The sequence below is a fragment of the Ambystoma mexicanum genome, chromosome 11 (genome assembly GCF_040938575.1).
Source record: "Ambystoma mexicanum isolate Mex_15411 chromosome 11, UKY_AmexF1_1, whole genome shotgun sequence".
In the NCBI taxonomy this organism is placed as follows: Eukaryota; Metazoa; Chordata; class Amphibia; order Caudata; family Ambystomatidae; genus Ambystoma; species Ambystoma mexicanum.
Window position 1 is genome coordinate 1,002,023,720 of NC_090934.1, and position 17,098 is coordinate 1,002,040,817.

Here is a 17,098-nt window from a genome sequence, read left to right on the forward strand (position 1 = left end):
CTACCTGACAAAACTCACTAAGGCAGCACGCATGATAGCAAAACAACTTGTACCACCATTCATAAGTGATGGGGAAAATGAAACACATACTCCAGAAAAAGAAAACCCAACGGGTCAGCTGGAACCAGGTGAGATGGTCTATGTTATGAGTTTCGTTCGTAGGTGGAATGCTCCAAGATTTCATGGCCCATACGAAGTAGTGTTTTGCACGCCCACGGCGGTGAAAGTGAAGGGCTTGAGATATTGGATACATTTGACAGACGTCCGAAAGGCCTATGACAGTGTGGGACCAGTAGAAAGTGCAGAGAGCCCTGACAGGGAAAATGTGCAAGAATAAAACAGTAATTGTGTAAAAAAAAAATTTTTAAGAAATTACGCACATGAGCATGCAAGGTTTACTGAATGACAACTGTATATAACAATGTTTATGGCAAGATGTAAAACAGTATTGAATGAAAATGACCTGTCTTTCTTTCTCGTTCTCTCTCTTCCTCTCTTTCTCTCTTTTTCTCTTTCTCTCTCTCTCTCTCTCGATCATCATTCCAAAGTTGGAAATGCAAAAATGATTGCAACTATATGCTTAATATGCTTTTTAGGTTTTAACCTATAGGAGAAACCATGGCAACGAACAGGCAGCCTGCAACAATTAGAAATAGGGATGCTAGGAGTAGAAATGTTTTTGATCTACGACCATACTCATATGAATGCGAGTTGACTGTCTGTGCAATTATATTCTTCACACTCATGTTTGGTCTAGTACTCTATTGGATAATAGCATTTATCTGCATTGAGGTAAATGAGGGGGGAGGTAGTGGAACCAACATGGAAAATGCAAGCAAACCGTTTAAGGAGGGTAACTATTTAATATGGGATGGCTTTCAGCCGGTACGGGGGTACGGCCCCCACCCAGACCAGGCAAAACGTCAGAACGATACTAACAACAAGTCAACCACCCCTCCGAAGCCTCAACAGAATGCTATAAATTCTAGTGTACATGAACTAAATGACCGGTATCCATCTGTTATATCATGGCTATAAAACACCACTGCTACCCTGCCCACAACGACAACCGATCCTCCTAGAGAAAATGATTACACCACAGAGAGAATGAAAGAGAATATTGAAATGGCTGACAAATTTATGACTCTGTACGAGGAGTGGGAGAAGGGGGGGGCGGGGAGAGGGAGTCCCTATTGCATGCAGCCAGAAAAGACGAAAACAAAACATTTCTTAAAAACAGGAGAAGGAGGAAGGCGGGTAGGAAGAGATATGACGAATACTATGGCCTGGGACTAGATACAATAGAAGATCCCAGGCACCCACACCAGTCGAATAAATGGTATGCAGACATGAGCTCCACAGCTAAACGAACAACTAATGAAAGCTGCTACGTGTGCTCCCTGATCCCCCATGCCTCAGGCACACCTAAAGTTTTAATGCCACAAGAATTGCCTCTCGCAGATGCCCAGTGTCACCTCCATCTCACCCTGTGCAGAATTAAGAACACCTTCCAAGCACACACGGGTTCTTTTGAAATGCTTCAAAACGAGAAAACGTGCTACTCGAGAGCCAAAGGAGTGCTGTGTTTAAAAGAACCGTTCTTCGCAATAAAAGGAACACTATTTTCGGAAAACAAATGGAAAGATGATGTGGTAACGTGCAAGGCTGAAGCACTGCGAGGGCTACCGACCGAAAAACTTCAATGGATTTCAAAAACGTGTACCACAGTCTGGTCAGAACATATAGCAAAATTGACCTGGGTGAGCGCTATAGAAAAAGCATTGAAACTACAGAAAGAAATCTCAAACGAACTCTGCTTCTTGGGAGAAGGGGAAATCGACATTGGGAAGAAACACGAACTGCAGTAAAAGCCTAATGATCCCAGATATGAAGAAAGGAACGGCAGCCCTAATGGACACTTACTGGGTCTGTGGCAAACGGGAGTACATGCACCTCCCACCATCATAGAGGGGCACATGTTCCCTGGCGACACTGCACTCATCTCTAATGGTAATACCGGAAAGCCACATCGGAGAAGGGGGCAGGACGATGACACAAGCAGCAGCCAACGCCCCACCCACTGAAGAGCCACCACTGTACACCCTGTCAGAAGGGAACGCCGAAGGAATCGTATCCAGTAAACAGAGGTTGTCAAACTACATATCAAAGGCCTCCTCAGAACCTTTGGCACAGATCCCAGACAGGTACAGGCTATTCAGCTCAGAGGAAACCTTCTTCGCCTCCCTCATCCCAAGCATTCAGGCATGGGCAAATGCAAAGTGGCTACAGATTATGCGGTGGGAGCTGATCCAATTGGCCAACGACACTGAAGAAGGGTTCAACGTGATCAAGGTGGAGCTAAGGGCTCTGAGACTAATGACAATGCAAAACAGGTATGTCTTAGACCTATTGACGGTGATGGATGGAGGTGTTTGCCGAAGAATCGGAAGTGTCTGTTGCACTTTCGTACCTTCTGAAGATGCTGATAATGGGACTCTATCACACGTCATCGCTGCAGTGCACAAGCTAGGGGAACGCATGAAGAAAGAAGGTGGTGCAGATTCAAGTACATGCTTCGACAACATTTTTTCATGGGAACCATCCTGGATGGGGCTCGCAGTGAAACTACTAATGCCCCTCATCGTGTTTTTGCTTGTGATTTTTTGTGTGTGCCAGTTGGGTCTTTGATGCTGCGCAAACGCAGTCCCAAAATGAACGATGATGATGGTGACACTGGGCAACACCAGAGGAGGGGCACGAATACAACAGGAAGCACACGTACAAACTGGTGAGAATTCAGAGCCCAAGTTTAGAATGGTACCTATATATTATGACGGGGATATAGTGGATAGGTTATATCATACGACAATAAAGGAGTCCCTTGAACTAGAATGGTACACGGAGGTATGGGTGGACATGGAGGGAGATGGGGATGTATATGTATGGCCTGCACACCAGATGAGTATGCTAGAAGGGGAGAAAGCCTCCGGGGGGTTTGCAGAGCATGGATGCCAATAAAAGGAACGCCGACATGGGAAGAGGCAGTGTTAGCTGAGAAGGAGCGATAGCAGCTGGGGGAGCTAAGGTATTTGTTACTTAAGCAAGGAAGGGGGGGAAATGTAGGGGAGGATAGGTCAATAGGACCCCCCCCTTCCACTGCATCTCCCACCCTGGTGAAGACTCATGACTCGTCGGCAGCCCACCGGCCCCCGAGCCCAGGCGGCAGGGCGGCTGCAGACCGACACGTGAGGCTGCACCACCATGTTATGTGGAAGAGCACAGACGCCATCTTGTACTAAGCCAACTCCATTTTGCTAGAAACGTTCAGATCTAACCCAGGCAGAGCCAACATGCACACTGAAAGCTGCAGCTTGACCCCCACTTGACCGCGCTCACAGAGGCCCACACTTCCCCCACCCCCCACCGCATGGCAGATCCGCTGAGGACTCGTTCTCACGAGCCACCAGACACAAACAAACAACAAAATAAAACACTGTAGCTGTTAACCTTCCGCAGTACATCATTGCCCCAGCCATGAACGGGAAAATTAGGAAGTAACTGAAACCAGCCCAAAACCTGCATGCCCTGATCCTGTATCAAACCCCCAGCGTTAGACTGTGTGGCTCCGTACACCCCTACCTACTCTGAAAACTCTTGTAATGTGTAGAAACCATTTATGTAATATATGTCATGTTGACTAACGTTCGCTGCTAACGTGAAGAAGAATGGGTAAAGAGTAATATGCAACAGATATTGTTTATAATGTAAAGATGTACAAAGACTGGCTAGCTGATGACAATATGCAATAACATGTGTTGCCCTCTTTATACATACACCTGCCTAACACTAACTCATGTTCGTATGTCATCTATAGATGTGAATTGTTGTGCTAAAGGGTATGGCCCCCAGTTAGTATCCCTTCTAATGCAAATGTAGACGAGTCCTCCTAGAGACCCCACGTGTTGTTATTCGCCCCTCACCCACGGGACAGTATACCGCCTTGTGCAGGATGCCGCGCACAGAGCTGCAAGGCCATCTCCTCCTCCTCCCGCCCAAGCCCTCCAGAGATAGCTGGTGTTCAAACACCACAGCCTCGCCTCCCCTCCCAACCCTGCTGGATCCATTTCAAACAACCGCCTCCCCATGTCAGAGGCCGCCATAGCCTGACTCCATGACTTACGAGCTCCCTGGTCCTAAATCCCACCGTCTCTCAGGCACTAGTCACATGCGCCCCACGGGCCATTGGTATCTCCGCCGACCCCAAGTTAATGGCACTCAAAAGGGGGGCGCCCACCCTTGTACCAACAGATCGTAATACCATCCCTCACCAAATCTACCAAGACAGAGTGGTCAAGTGACCCCTCCCATGCCCCTGACTATGCACATGGGACCAGATTCTTTGAACCTAAGGTATCCTCAAAACTGATGTATTGGGACACTTCAGATTGCATGTCAATGTTCCTGTCTGCATATTGATCTAAGGTCAGGGCTTACAAGAGTTCCAAACCAACGGAAGCATGAAGTGTGACGAATGGGTGTGAGTGTGTGGCCAGAAGGGCAAATGTCAGTTTAGTTACCAATCATCGTTACAAGGCATGTCCGGCCCGGCACTCCACCCCGATGAGCCCAGCTGACCTTCCAACCCCACGTGGCGCAGCACCAACGTCAGCCAATCCTGGAGGAGCAGCTATCTACTGTGTATACCCCCTAGACATCACCACCCAATCCCCACGATTATGTGTCCCCTGTAGCTTCTGTCACCCATGACGTTTTCTGGAAATAAGTAGGCCTGTCTTTGCTATTGTCAGTCAGAGCGCTCTCGGAGTTTGCAGAGTCCTTTGCATGCCCTATATTGATCTATATAAAGCTCTTTTGATCTCACCCGCACTTGGTCCTGGTCTCATTCCCCTCCTGGGGTGTGTCCTTTAATGCCTCTCACTAAGGGGGGTGCGTTTTTGGGGACGCTTACATTCAGTTACTTGCTCGCAGAGATGCTGAACAAGGGCGGACACGGAGACACAATGCATGGTTTGATCCCTGCATGATACGCATGTTCTAACCAGCCCTCACATGCACATTTGGGGCATTTCGTTACGTCTGTGTTGGTGAAAGCAACCGCATAGAACGAAGTCTGTCCAGAACGTTGGTAAACCCATTAGTTAGCGCAACAGCAGCTGAACTCAGCGCTTGCACGTACTTACTTGTGCTTTGGTATATTTCAGCGGCAAAGGTAGCCGAGTGGCGTCGCATCGGCCCAGCAACACGAACAGGCCAGGAGAACCTGGGACTCAAGCAGAAACCGAAGCTAAGAGTTATTGCTATTGTTTTCTGACAAACTCAACCTCGCATGGTGTAATGTGGGGAGGTCAAATCAGACCTCGCATGGTGTAATGCGGGGAGGTTTAGTATACTCTGCGTGGAGTAAAATGCAGGGAAGGTTACCTTGCATGAAGGTTAATGTAGGGTGAAAAGCAGGGCTGAGCAGAAGCTTTGGAACACAATTGGGGGCATATTCCTTATTGATACGGCAGCGCTCAAGGCTGCTGCTGGTATGTTCTGGTTTAGGAGCTCCAGCACAAAGGCTCCCCACATATCGCTGGGCACACTGTATGAATGTGGTATGCAAGAGAGCAAGGGCGGAGTCACAGCAGCCGGAGCAGGAGCCGAGGAGCATGTTTCCCTAACGTCCCCCTACCCATCCATTCATTTTCCCTAACCCTCTTTCCGGTTATCCTGAACTCCCCTTACCTATCCACTCAACGGACCCTAACCCTCTTTCCCCGGTGGGTTGCGGTGGCCTGCGGTTGTACTCTCCCAGGTGCCAAGACCTAATGTGGAGGCAGGTGTTTGTGCTGTCTCTGCGCCAGCCAAGACTGAACATAAGATCTGACACCATCTACTGAGTCACTTTTATAAAAAAATTATTGCTGTGTATTTTTTACAAACAGATGTAAGTAACACGACATAAAAAAACCATGCCATACTATCAGGATGTAGTGAGCCTAACACATTCCGCACAAAACGAAATGTTTCAACATTTAGTACATTCTTTAATCATATGGTGACTTATAATTTACAGAACCTTGTATTGTCAAGGGTTTCCAGTGATACAATATACAGAAAAATGTTTAGGGCATTATTACGACTTTGGAGGTAGCCATGCCATCCAAAATCGTGTCCGGGTTCCCTGAATGGGGAAATACCGGGCCATTCTGAGTATGGAAGGCCCAGTATTTCCTCCTTCAGGGAACCCGGGCCCGGTCCTTCCCCATTCCCATTCGAGCCCCCATAGGACTCAATGGGAATGGGGAGGGAGCTAACAACGGGCCTATTACGAACGGGCCCGTTGTTAGCTCCCTGGTCCCCTTGCGGGACCCGCTATGGACGTCTGGATGAACCAGACGTCCAGAGCGGGTCCCGTGAGGGGACCTCGTAATAGTGCGGAGTGGGTTTAACGGCGCCGGTACCATTACCGGCGCCGTTAAACCCATTCCGCATAATTCGTAATGAGGCCCATAGTGTTGTTCTCCACTTTGGCATGCTAAAACAGAAAAGAAAGTCGACACACGAGTGTTTCGGCCTGTTGTTTTTTATCAGCTTTGAATAATGGCCTTCATCAGGACGGGAATCGTGGAAGCAATTCCTCACTGCCTGTGGTATGTATCTATAAAAATTGAAAATGGTTGAAATCAGTGTTCTGTGTCCGTAGCCTTTCTTCCAATGAGCTCAATAATTAGCTAGAAATCTAGTCCTGCTAGGGATAGACAATGACTTACCGTGCTGCATGGATGAGACACGGAAAGTTAGGAATGCCGCTAGGATGTTCACCATACGTGCATTGTGCTGAGGCAGACACACGAGGAGTGTTCAACTGTGAAAATGTTTTCCACAAGGTGGTCTCTACCGGAGTTTATATGTCTTGTATTTTCATACAGACATGAATTCTGAACATACATGGCCCATTGACTCAAGTGCCAATGCTTGATTTGGATGATTTTGCTATTAACATGAAGGACAAGTGGACGGGTATTTTATTTTGCATTTTTAAAGTGCTCACACAGCCCAGGGGCATCGAGGCGCTGTTACCGGAATATATCTTAATTGCGTATTTATAACGCGCTTAATACCCAGAGGTTTCTAAGCGCGGGCCCGGGGATCGAACCTGTGTTGCTTCGTGTCGTCTTGTTTCCAAGGCGAGCACGTTGCCACTGAGCTATCCTCCCGGGACAATATGGCAGGTGTTACAATGGTGTCTTACCTTGTTAAACACTGGTTGTCGATCCTCTTAGTTGGAATTATAGAGGTGTAATAAATCTATCAGAGGGAAGTATTCATCTGTCCTATTGGCGGAAAGACAAGGAGAACCAAATCAATATGCTGCTATGGCATCTTCACAATTGAAAATGTTGTGCTCCAAGAGGTGTCTTACCTCTAGAATACTGTAATAGGCTAGTGGTGCGGCACGGGTCTGCAGAGTATGAAATGCTCCCATGTGAGCTGTGGCGCTGGAAAGTTACTTGTCCTTCGCACCCCTTCTTCCATTCATCGGCTCGCCTGTGAAATAAGTGTGCAATATATATTGGTTGTGCCTCATTGTAGTTGCACAGAGCTAAAACGCCAATGCGTTTCTGTGTTGAATATATATTCTTTCCTGTTCTGCAATCATGCCACAGTCTCCACTAAATCGTGCAGCAGCGAACTGCTGCGTTTGTACGCCAGCACATATTGCTTTGTGTGTTGTCACGGCATAGATTGCCATGGCAACCTCTCGTACAGATACAAGAACCTTACCACAGAACGACGTGGCCATGTTGGACACGTTTTGTTTCTCGTTAAGCAAACCAATGTGTGCCCAAAAATAAGCATAACCCAAGATATATACAGGTGTTACTTACGAGAGATGATTTAAAACCATTACAACGAAAATGTGCGTTCCCCATTAGAAATAATGTATACCTCTTTTGTGTAAAGTAAATGGTGTTGTCATATCTCACAAATCAAAATTGTAAATTGTATGTATCACTTCATGGCGTAACGCCCGGGTTCCGCAATCTATGTGTGGGATGTATTGTGTGGTCTGCTGTGTTGAAACATACCGTCTTTATTCCAAAAGGGGGGGTTTCGCAAGTGCAAATATACATGGGTTGAATATCTGCTTCGAATGTCCACAGTATTGACGTTGAGAGAGAATTTCTTTAGAAACATACAGTGTTTGTATGCCTGTTTCCCACACCTGTCTGGAATTATACCGACTAATCCTATAGTATGCCGTCTGGACATATAATGTACATTTTTAACCATAAAGTCCCAGTGGTTCCTGTCCTGATGAAGGCCATTACACCCAAAGCTGATAAAATACAATAAGCGAAACACTCTTGTGTCGACTTTCTTTTCTGTTTGAGCATGCCAAAGTGGCAAAAAACACTATACATTTTTCTGTATATTGTATCACTGGAAGCCTTTGACAACACAAGGTGGAATGTGTTAGGCTCACTACATCCTGATGGTACTTACATCTGTTTGTAAAAAATACACAGCAGTCTTTTTTTTATAACATTGACTCAGTAAATGGTCTTTTTTTCAATATTTATGGTTCTGTCCGGATTCGCCCTGACCAATTGCTTTAGATATACACTTTCCCAATAGCTAGAGTGAATGAAGTTGGGCAGGCAGATATCAGAGGCACGAAGCATACAAAGAGGGACTTGTCAGGGATGCCCGCTCTCGCCCATGCTATACATACTGGCTCTTGAGCCTTTGGATGTATACTTAAGACAAGAATACCTAGAGGCGGGCATTGACATAGGTGGATCCAAGCATCTCATATCACTGTATGCAGATGAAATTCTGCTTTATATCTGCGAACCACAACACAACCTACCTTTTGTCCTGGATTTGCTGGACGAATTTACAGTGTTATCTGGGATCGCCTTTAATAGCTAGAAATCTTGTCTTTTGCTCTTGGCAGGCCTTTGTGGGGAGGATAAAGCTGCCCTACCTGATCTAGGTCTGAAATTGGACACACACTGCTTTAGATATCTGGGAATCCATATTACGCACACGCCTAAGGACACACACACACACACAAAACACTCACGGTAGTAGATGGCATTAAGAAGTCTATGAACTTCTGGTTACCATTCTCTGTCAGGGGCAGGGTTGCCATAGTCAAGATGTTCATCTTTCCTAGGTTTATATACACCTTCACAAACGTCCACTATTACAGAAGGGTCGTGTTTTTCCGTTTCCTTGACATCCTTCTTAGGGGCTTCCTGTGGGGCCCAAGGTGACATAGACTGGCGCTCACTATTTTGTGTCTACCCTATAAGGACGGCGGGGTGCAACTACCAAGACTGGAGCTTTATCATTTGGCTGCCCAATTAAGTTTTGTTACATAATGGCTGTCATCTGAATCTGAGCTTCTCCAGTTAATGGTGAAACCTGCCTGGCTTAAAGAGATTATGTGGCTCCCGGAATGTTGCATTAACCAGCGAAACAATAAAGGGCGGTGAAAACCTTCTTTTTTTGTTAAAGGGGGCTTGGCTCAAGAAGGCAAATATTACATGAGAGAGAACAAAAAAGAGTCAACAGCTACCCCTTGTCAACCGTGTATGGGAAGGTAGGTTCAAAGAGAATGCAGGTAGCTAGTTTTTACAAATACTTAGCTATTTCAGGTCATAAATTGTAGAGAGGTATTATGATAATTCAGTTTATTCATAAATTCAGACAAACATCTAAAATCTGTAGGTTCACAAAAAAGACAGTGAATGAACCTTTAAAAAACACATTTTAGGCCCTATTGGGAGTACACACAAGAGTTGCAAATTGTTTCATACACTACAGTTCAGTGAGTAGGGGTTAGTAACAAAAATATATGGTGTAAATTCAAGTACAACTTTTGAATCGGTATTTTGTTATATTTGTCGACACATAGTTCTGTTTCTGGTTCGGGATAGTGTCAGCCTTCACTGTGATATAACTTGTCGCAGATGAAGGGTCCGAACTGTCATCAGGACGTGCTTGGACAGGTAAACGCCTAGATGGACAAATGGCAATTGTAAGGGGGGGGGGCGGTTTTTGAAAAGATTGACCTTCTACAGAGGTATTCTATTCTAGAAAGGACTGCATACTGAGTGCCTACCTTGATAGTATCAGCGGCTGAACATTGCGTTGTTAGAGTGACTGCGCTTATTGCTGGCAGTGGATCCGTAGCAAAATCTACAGGAAAAGAGGTGTAATGAGATGCCTCAATGTTATGCTAAAGTCATAAAGAAGTTCTTGATTTAAAATATATTTCCGGGGCATACCTTTTTGTGTAGATATGCTGATTCTGATGTTGTTGCAAAAGTAGGTGTGGGTATAGAGGGACCCAGGACTTAGTTCATCAAGATTGATGGTTGTTCAAAGACATCACTGAGTGTGGAAAATGGAGGAAGGCTGATCAGACATGTACAGGAAAGTGACCATGAAAAAACGTGATGATTTGACAGTGAGTTGAAAGGGTTAAAAAAGCCCGGTAATGCTTAAGAAGCCACGTGCGCAGGTCTTAAAATGCATGTTACAATGAAAATGCTAAACTGGAGATACGTGCATCTGTATTCCAGGGGGAACGTGATTTCAGGGGGAACGTGATTTTATGAATGTTTTTGAGAGCGGTAAGCCCGATAATGCATAAGAAACCACTTGAGAAGGTATTATAATGAAAATGCTAGACTGGAGATACGTGCATCTGTATTCCAGGGGGAAACGTGATTTTATAACCGTTTACCGGTGTATTCAGAAGCGAGAATGCAGGAAAAATTAAATAATCGTGCTGGGGGGTGAGACCATTGGCGAATTAAGTGTCTAGGGGGACCGTGATCAGTGTTCACGAGCCTAGCTCTTACCTGCGCAATGTGAGACCAGAACAATGGTCGGTTCGGGCTGAGAGCTGTGGACGCTCTTGATCAGGCTGGGGAAATGCAGTGTCTTTATTTGATGCACACGCGTAGTGTGGCCTGTTGGAGACACTACCTAGAATGGAGAGCCGCACATGCGTGACTGAAGGGCCTGCGGGGAGGGATGACACTACCTGTTGCTGATGAGTCACTGAATGGGGGCGAAAGTGTGCGGGCACCTAATTGGCCAACAGATGTCTAAAAAAGAGTGCGGAGCCACAGTATGATGTGCAAGATCGTATGGCAAACAAACATTTAAAGAAAAATTCTCGATGCTGAACTGGTAAAAAATTGCCATGATATAGAAAACAGTTTTTTCAAAAAAAGTTGGATTTTCTTAAAGCACATGTTATGAACACATAAAATGTCCTTGTTTGCTCATGTTGAAAACACCAGTAGTGAATAGTACAGGATCATATACATTTACTGTTGACTCATATATAAAATCATGTATTGGGCAAGTATATGTATGCAATGGAGGCTGATGTGGTGTCATGACTATGAAATTGCCGACGGACAAGGTTTTTCACAAGGATATTTTATGTGGAATGAATATTTATCAAACCCAGCGTATTGTGAACACATAGAAATGCATTTACTGTTGATCCATATACAAACACATATCTTATAAATAGTAGAAATCTATTTATATTTACTGTTAGCTTTGTATTTGAACAAACGATTGCAATACATGTATGGCAAATGCTGGAACACCAAAAAACGCATGGTATAGCGGCCACATTTTCTTTTAGTAAGGTGTTGTTCCAGTGTCACAGACACATGATAGTTGTTGTGCAACAGGGTGTATAGTGCAACAGGGTGTATAGTTGATATCGAGGTGGTTTTAAGTTTGGGAGGAGTAGTAGTTAAGTGCACCCAAGAATTCTCATTCATTTGAAGAAAAGGTTCCATTCAATGGCCACGTTTAGGCCTTGTTTGACTGAGTTAAGGCGAAAAATCCATTGTTGCTCCAGTTTTCGCAGTGATAGATCTCTGTCGCCGCCTCTAAATGGGTTTCTGGCTGTTTGCAGGATGAACCAGAATATGTCATTGTGGCTATGGTGTTTTTCTTGAAAATGTGATACCATGGGTTTGTCTGGAATGGCATTTTTTATGCATGAACGTTGTTCGCATATGCGCTGTCATATTTCTCTCTTGCTTTTACCAATGTAGAGTAGCTTGCATGGGCATTGAATGGCGTATACAGTCCATTTGCTTTTGCAGTTTGTAAAGTTATTGAATTTCCAGGTTTTGCCACTTAGGTCTATGGATTTCATGTCTTTGGTCAAGCAGCATGCTCAGCAGGATCCGCATTTATAGTGGCCTTTTACAGGTGGTAGATTCCAAAGAGTGTTTTGTCGTTCTTGTGGTCCAATGAGTTCTAGGTAGGTATTGACAAGACGGTCTTTTAAATTCCTGCTGCGTTTAAAGGCAAAACGTGGTTTGATTGGTTTAAAGGATTCCGTATGGAGGATGTTCCAGTGTCGTAGAATACTTTTCTTAATTTGATTGCTCAAAGGAGAGAAGGTAGTAACACAGGTAATTTTGTCTTTGCAAGTTTCTCGTGCGGTCGGTGAAGGACACGATTCTCTGCTTCTGTTTTTTGCTCTTTTCTTAGCTCGGCGTATGATATGGCTAGGGTAGCCTCTTTCTTTTAGTCTTGTTGAGAGATCTTTGCTGGTTGTATCGTAATCTTCTTGTGTGGTGCAGTTACGCCTGAGGTGTAGAAATTGTCCGAAAGGTAGATTCTCTTTGAGAGCAGCTGGATGGAAACTGTGGTATTCTAGAAGGGTGTTCTTTGGCGTCGGTTTTCGATACAGAGTGGTGGACAGGGTATTGGCAGTGGTTTTATAGATGGTAAGGTCGAGGAAAGGGATGGAGAATTTAATTTATCTGACTGGATGGTGAATTTGATGCATGCATCTTTACTGTTGAACCGCATGAAAAATTCCTGTAGTTCTATATTAGTTCCTTTCCATGTCATCAGGACGTCATCAATATAGCAAATCCAGAACCCTATCTGGTTCTTGAAAGGATTATTTTTGTCGAAAACTGATTTGGCTTCAAAAGAGTCCATGAAGAGATTTGCTATATCTGGTGCAAATGTGGCCCCCATAGAGGTACCGTGGCATTGTTGGTAGAAGGATCATTCGAAAATGAAATAGTTCTCTGTGAGTGCGATCCGGGTACATTCGAGGAGGAAGACGGTAGGTGGTTCTAGTTTTGTTCTCTTGTCGCGGTATGTGGCCAAAACCTCTATGCATTCGCGTTGGGGGATGCTCGTATGGAGGGATTCGACATCAAGGGTAACTAACAGATCTTCTTGGTCCACAGAGAGGGTGTCTAATTTCTTAATGGTGGATGTTGTGTCTTGGACGTAGGATCGCATCTGGCTGATGAATGGTCTTAGAAAAAAGTCGATGTATATGGATAAAGGTTCCAAAACTGATCCTATGCCTGCCACTATTGGTCGGCCTGGAGGGTTTCTTGCGTCCTTGTGGATCTTGGGCAACAAGTAGAAAGCGGGTAGAATTGGGGTGCGATTTATCAGAAAATGTTTCTCATCATCGTCGATCCAGCCTTCTTGCCATGCGTGACACATCAAGCTTTCTATTTCTGTGAGTAGTATGTTGGTGGGATCTGCGGGTATTTGTCGATAGAATTTGATGTTGGTGAGGTGTTTGTTGACCTCTGTGTTGTAGAGGGATTTAGCCCAGAGGACGATGCCTCCGCCTTTATCAGCAGGTTTTATTAGAAAATCGTGATTGCTCTCGAGGTTTTTTAAAGCCAGGCGTTCGTTTTTGTTTAAATTGTCAGAGTATCTGAGATTTCTGTCGAAAAGTTGGTTTGTTTCTAGGAGAATGCGGTTTTCGTAGGCGAGGATTTCTGGGCATACCATGTGGGATAATGGTGTAAAGGTCGATGAGGGCTTTAAACCGGTAGATGTGGGGGGTTCTTTTTCTGGTTTTCCGCTGAAGAAATATTTCAGTCTTATGGTTCTGAAGAATTTATGCAGCTCAACTTCAGTTTGGAATCTGTTGGCTGGTGTAGTGGGAATAAAACTTAAGCCTTTACTTAGGACGCTGGTCTCTTCGTGGGTGAGGATAAATATTCATTCCACAAAAAATATCCTTGTGGAAAACCTTGTCTGTCGGCCATTTCATGGTCATGACACCACATCAGCCTCCATTGGATACATATACTTGCCCAATATATGATTTAATATGTGAGTCAACAGTAAATGTATATGATCCTGTACTCTTCACTACTGGTGTTTTCAACATGAGCAAATGAGGAAATTTTATGTGTTCATAATATGTGGTTTAAGAAAATCCACCTTTTTTTGAAAAAACTGTTTTCTATCTCATGGCAATATTTTACCAGTTCAGCATTGAGAAATGTTTGTTTGCCATACGATCTTGCACATCATACTGTGGCTAGTTAATAATATTGTCCCCCTGTGCACTCTGCACTCTTTTTTAGACATCTGTTGGCCAATTAGGTGCCTGCACACGTCTGCCCCCATTCAGTGACTCATCAGCAACAGGTAGTGTCACCCCTCCCCGCAGGCACTTCAGTCACGCATGAACGGCTTTCCATTCTAGGTAGTGTCTCCAACAGGCCACACTACGTGTGCACACCAAATAAAGACACCGCATTTCCCCAGCCTGATCAAGAGCGTCCACAGCTCTCAGCCCGAACCGACCACTTTTCCGGTCTCACATTGCGCAGGTAAGAGCTCGGCTCGTGAACACTGATCACAGTCCCCCTAGTCACTTAATTCGCCAATGGTCTCACCTCCCAGCATGATTATTTAATTTTTTCCGCATTCAGACTTCTGAATACACCGGTAAACGGTTATAAAATCACGTTTCCCCCTGGAATACAGATGCATGTATCTCCAGTCTAGCATTTTCATTATAATACCTGCTCAAGTGGTTTTTTAAGCATTATCGGGTTTACCGCTCTCAAAAATGTTTATAACATCACATTCCCCCTGAAATCACATTCCCCCTGGAATACAGATGCACGTATCTCCAGTTTAGCATTTTCATTGTAACATGCATTTTAAGACCTGCTCAAGTGGCTTCTTAAGCACTACCAGCCTTTTTTAACCCTTTCAACTCACTGTCAAATCATCACGTTTTTTCATGGTCACTTTCCTGTACATGTCTGATCAGCCTTCCTCCATTTTCCTCACTCAGTGATGTTTTTCAACAACCATCATTCTTGATGAACTAAGTCCTGGGTCTCTTTATACCCACACCTACTTCTGCAACAACGTCAGAATCAGCATATCTACACAAAAAGGTATGCCCCAGAAAAATATTTTAAATCAAGAACTTCTTTATGACTTTAGCATAACATTGAGGCAACTCATTACACCTCTTTTCCTGTAGATTTTGCTACGGATCCACTGCCAGTAATAAGCGCAGTCACTCTAACAACGCAATGTTCAGCCGCTGATACTATCAAGGTAGGCACTCAGTATGCAGTCCTTTCTAGAATAGAATACCTCTGTAGAAGGTCAATCTTTTCAAAAACCACCACCCTTACAAATGTTATTTGTCCCTCTAGGCGTTCACCTGTCCAAGCATGCCCTGATGACAGTTCGGACCCTTCATCTGCGACAAGTTATATCACAGTGAAGGCTGACTCTATCCCGAACCAGAAACATAACTATGTGTTGACAAATATAACGAAATACCAATTCAAAAGTTGTACTTGAATTTACACCATATATTTTGTTACTAACCCCTACTCACTCCACTGTAGTGTATGAAACAATTTACAACTCTTGTGTGTACGCCCAATAGGGCCTAAAATGTGTTTTTTAAAGGTTCATTCACTGTCTTTTTTGTGAACCTACAGATTTTAGATGTTTGTCTGAATTTATGAATAAACTGAATTATCATAATACCTCTCTACAATTTATGACCTGAAATAAGTATTTGTAAAAACTAGCTACCTGCATTCTCTTTGAACCTACCTTCCCGTGCACGGTTGACAAGGGGTAGCTGTTGACTCTTTTTTGTTCTCTCTCTGTTGCATTAACCTCCAGCCCTTGCTTGTGAGACTCGGCTGACAGACCAGACACAGAGCGTTAAAACTACTTCGGGTACGACACCCTTACTCGCTCATTGTCCCAATTGTCGCTGATGTGTGCTCGAACACGGAGGAACTCAACGCTGCAAGGTGCTGGGAGGAACTGGGTATATCCGACCGGGGCAGCTTGTATGAAAATGGGATGGTCTGAGACCTTGAAAGTCTAACACCAAAGGAGGGCCTCCCTAGGGGTAAACTTTTGAGGTACATGAAGGTGTTAAAGTTGGCTGGACGCAAATTGAATGTGTGGCCTGCTGAGTTGGAGGAGACCGCGCTCATGACTGTGATGTATATTCTTGAAGACGGCTGGATATCTGTGTCTTGACTGTATGAATGTTTGCTGACCGGGACTGTCATTAGAAACACCAAACTGAAGGTGAGCTGGGAGACCGATGTCGGCTCAGAGATTACTGACCAACAATGGGAACAGGCGCTGAGATTTACTAAAAATGTGTCCCGGAATACAAGATTTAGACTGGTCCAAATCAATGTGCTCATGTTCTGGAATTGCATGAAAGTGCAGGGTTTCTGGTGCCAAATTGAGCATGCCTGTATGAAAGCTGGTATTAGTAGATATCACGAGAACCCACTTGAATGTTTACTGGGTGCATACTCTAGGCCAAGCAAATACAAACATATTACCAAATTCATGCACCTCGCATGTATACTTGTGAAAAGATGATTAGCTATGCCATGGAGGCTTAAAAAGAGCTGCAACATGAGAAATGGTGCTGGCAGTTTGAATTTTGGTGTGATGCTGAAACGAAAGCGTGGCCTGGACAATCAGGCTACCACTTTCAAGGCCTGGAAGATGCTCACCACAATAATGCTTCATCCATCGGATGACAAACCACTCTGAATGTAGCTCAACAGTTAATTTGCTTTTTGTAAATGAGTGTATGGCAACCTCACAATCCTAGACCCCCTTAGGTGGCCACAGCTATCTCAACCCGGGCTATCATAATGGCTGTGCCCAAAATGGTACCCCACTCTGAAATGATCAATTACTTGAACCCACCTTGTAAGCAAGCCCGGCTATTTTTTAGGAATGTTTG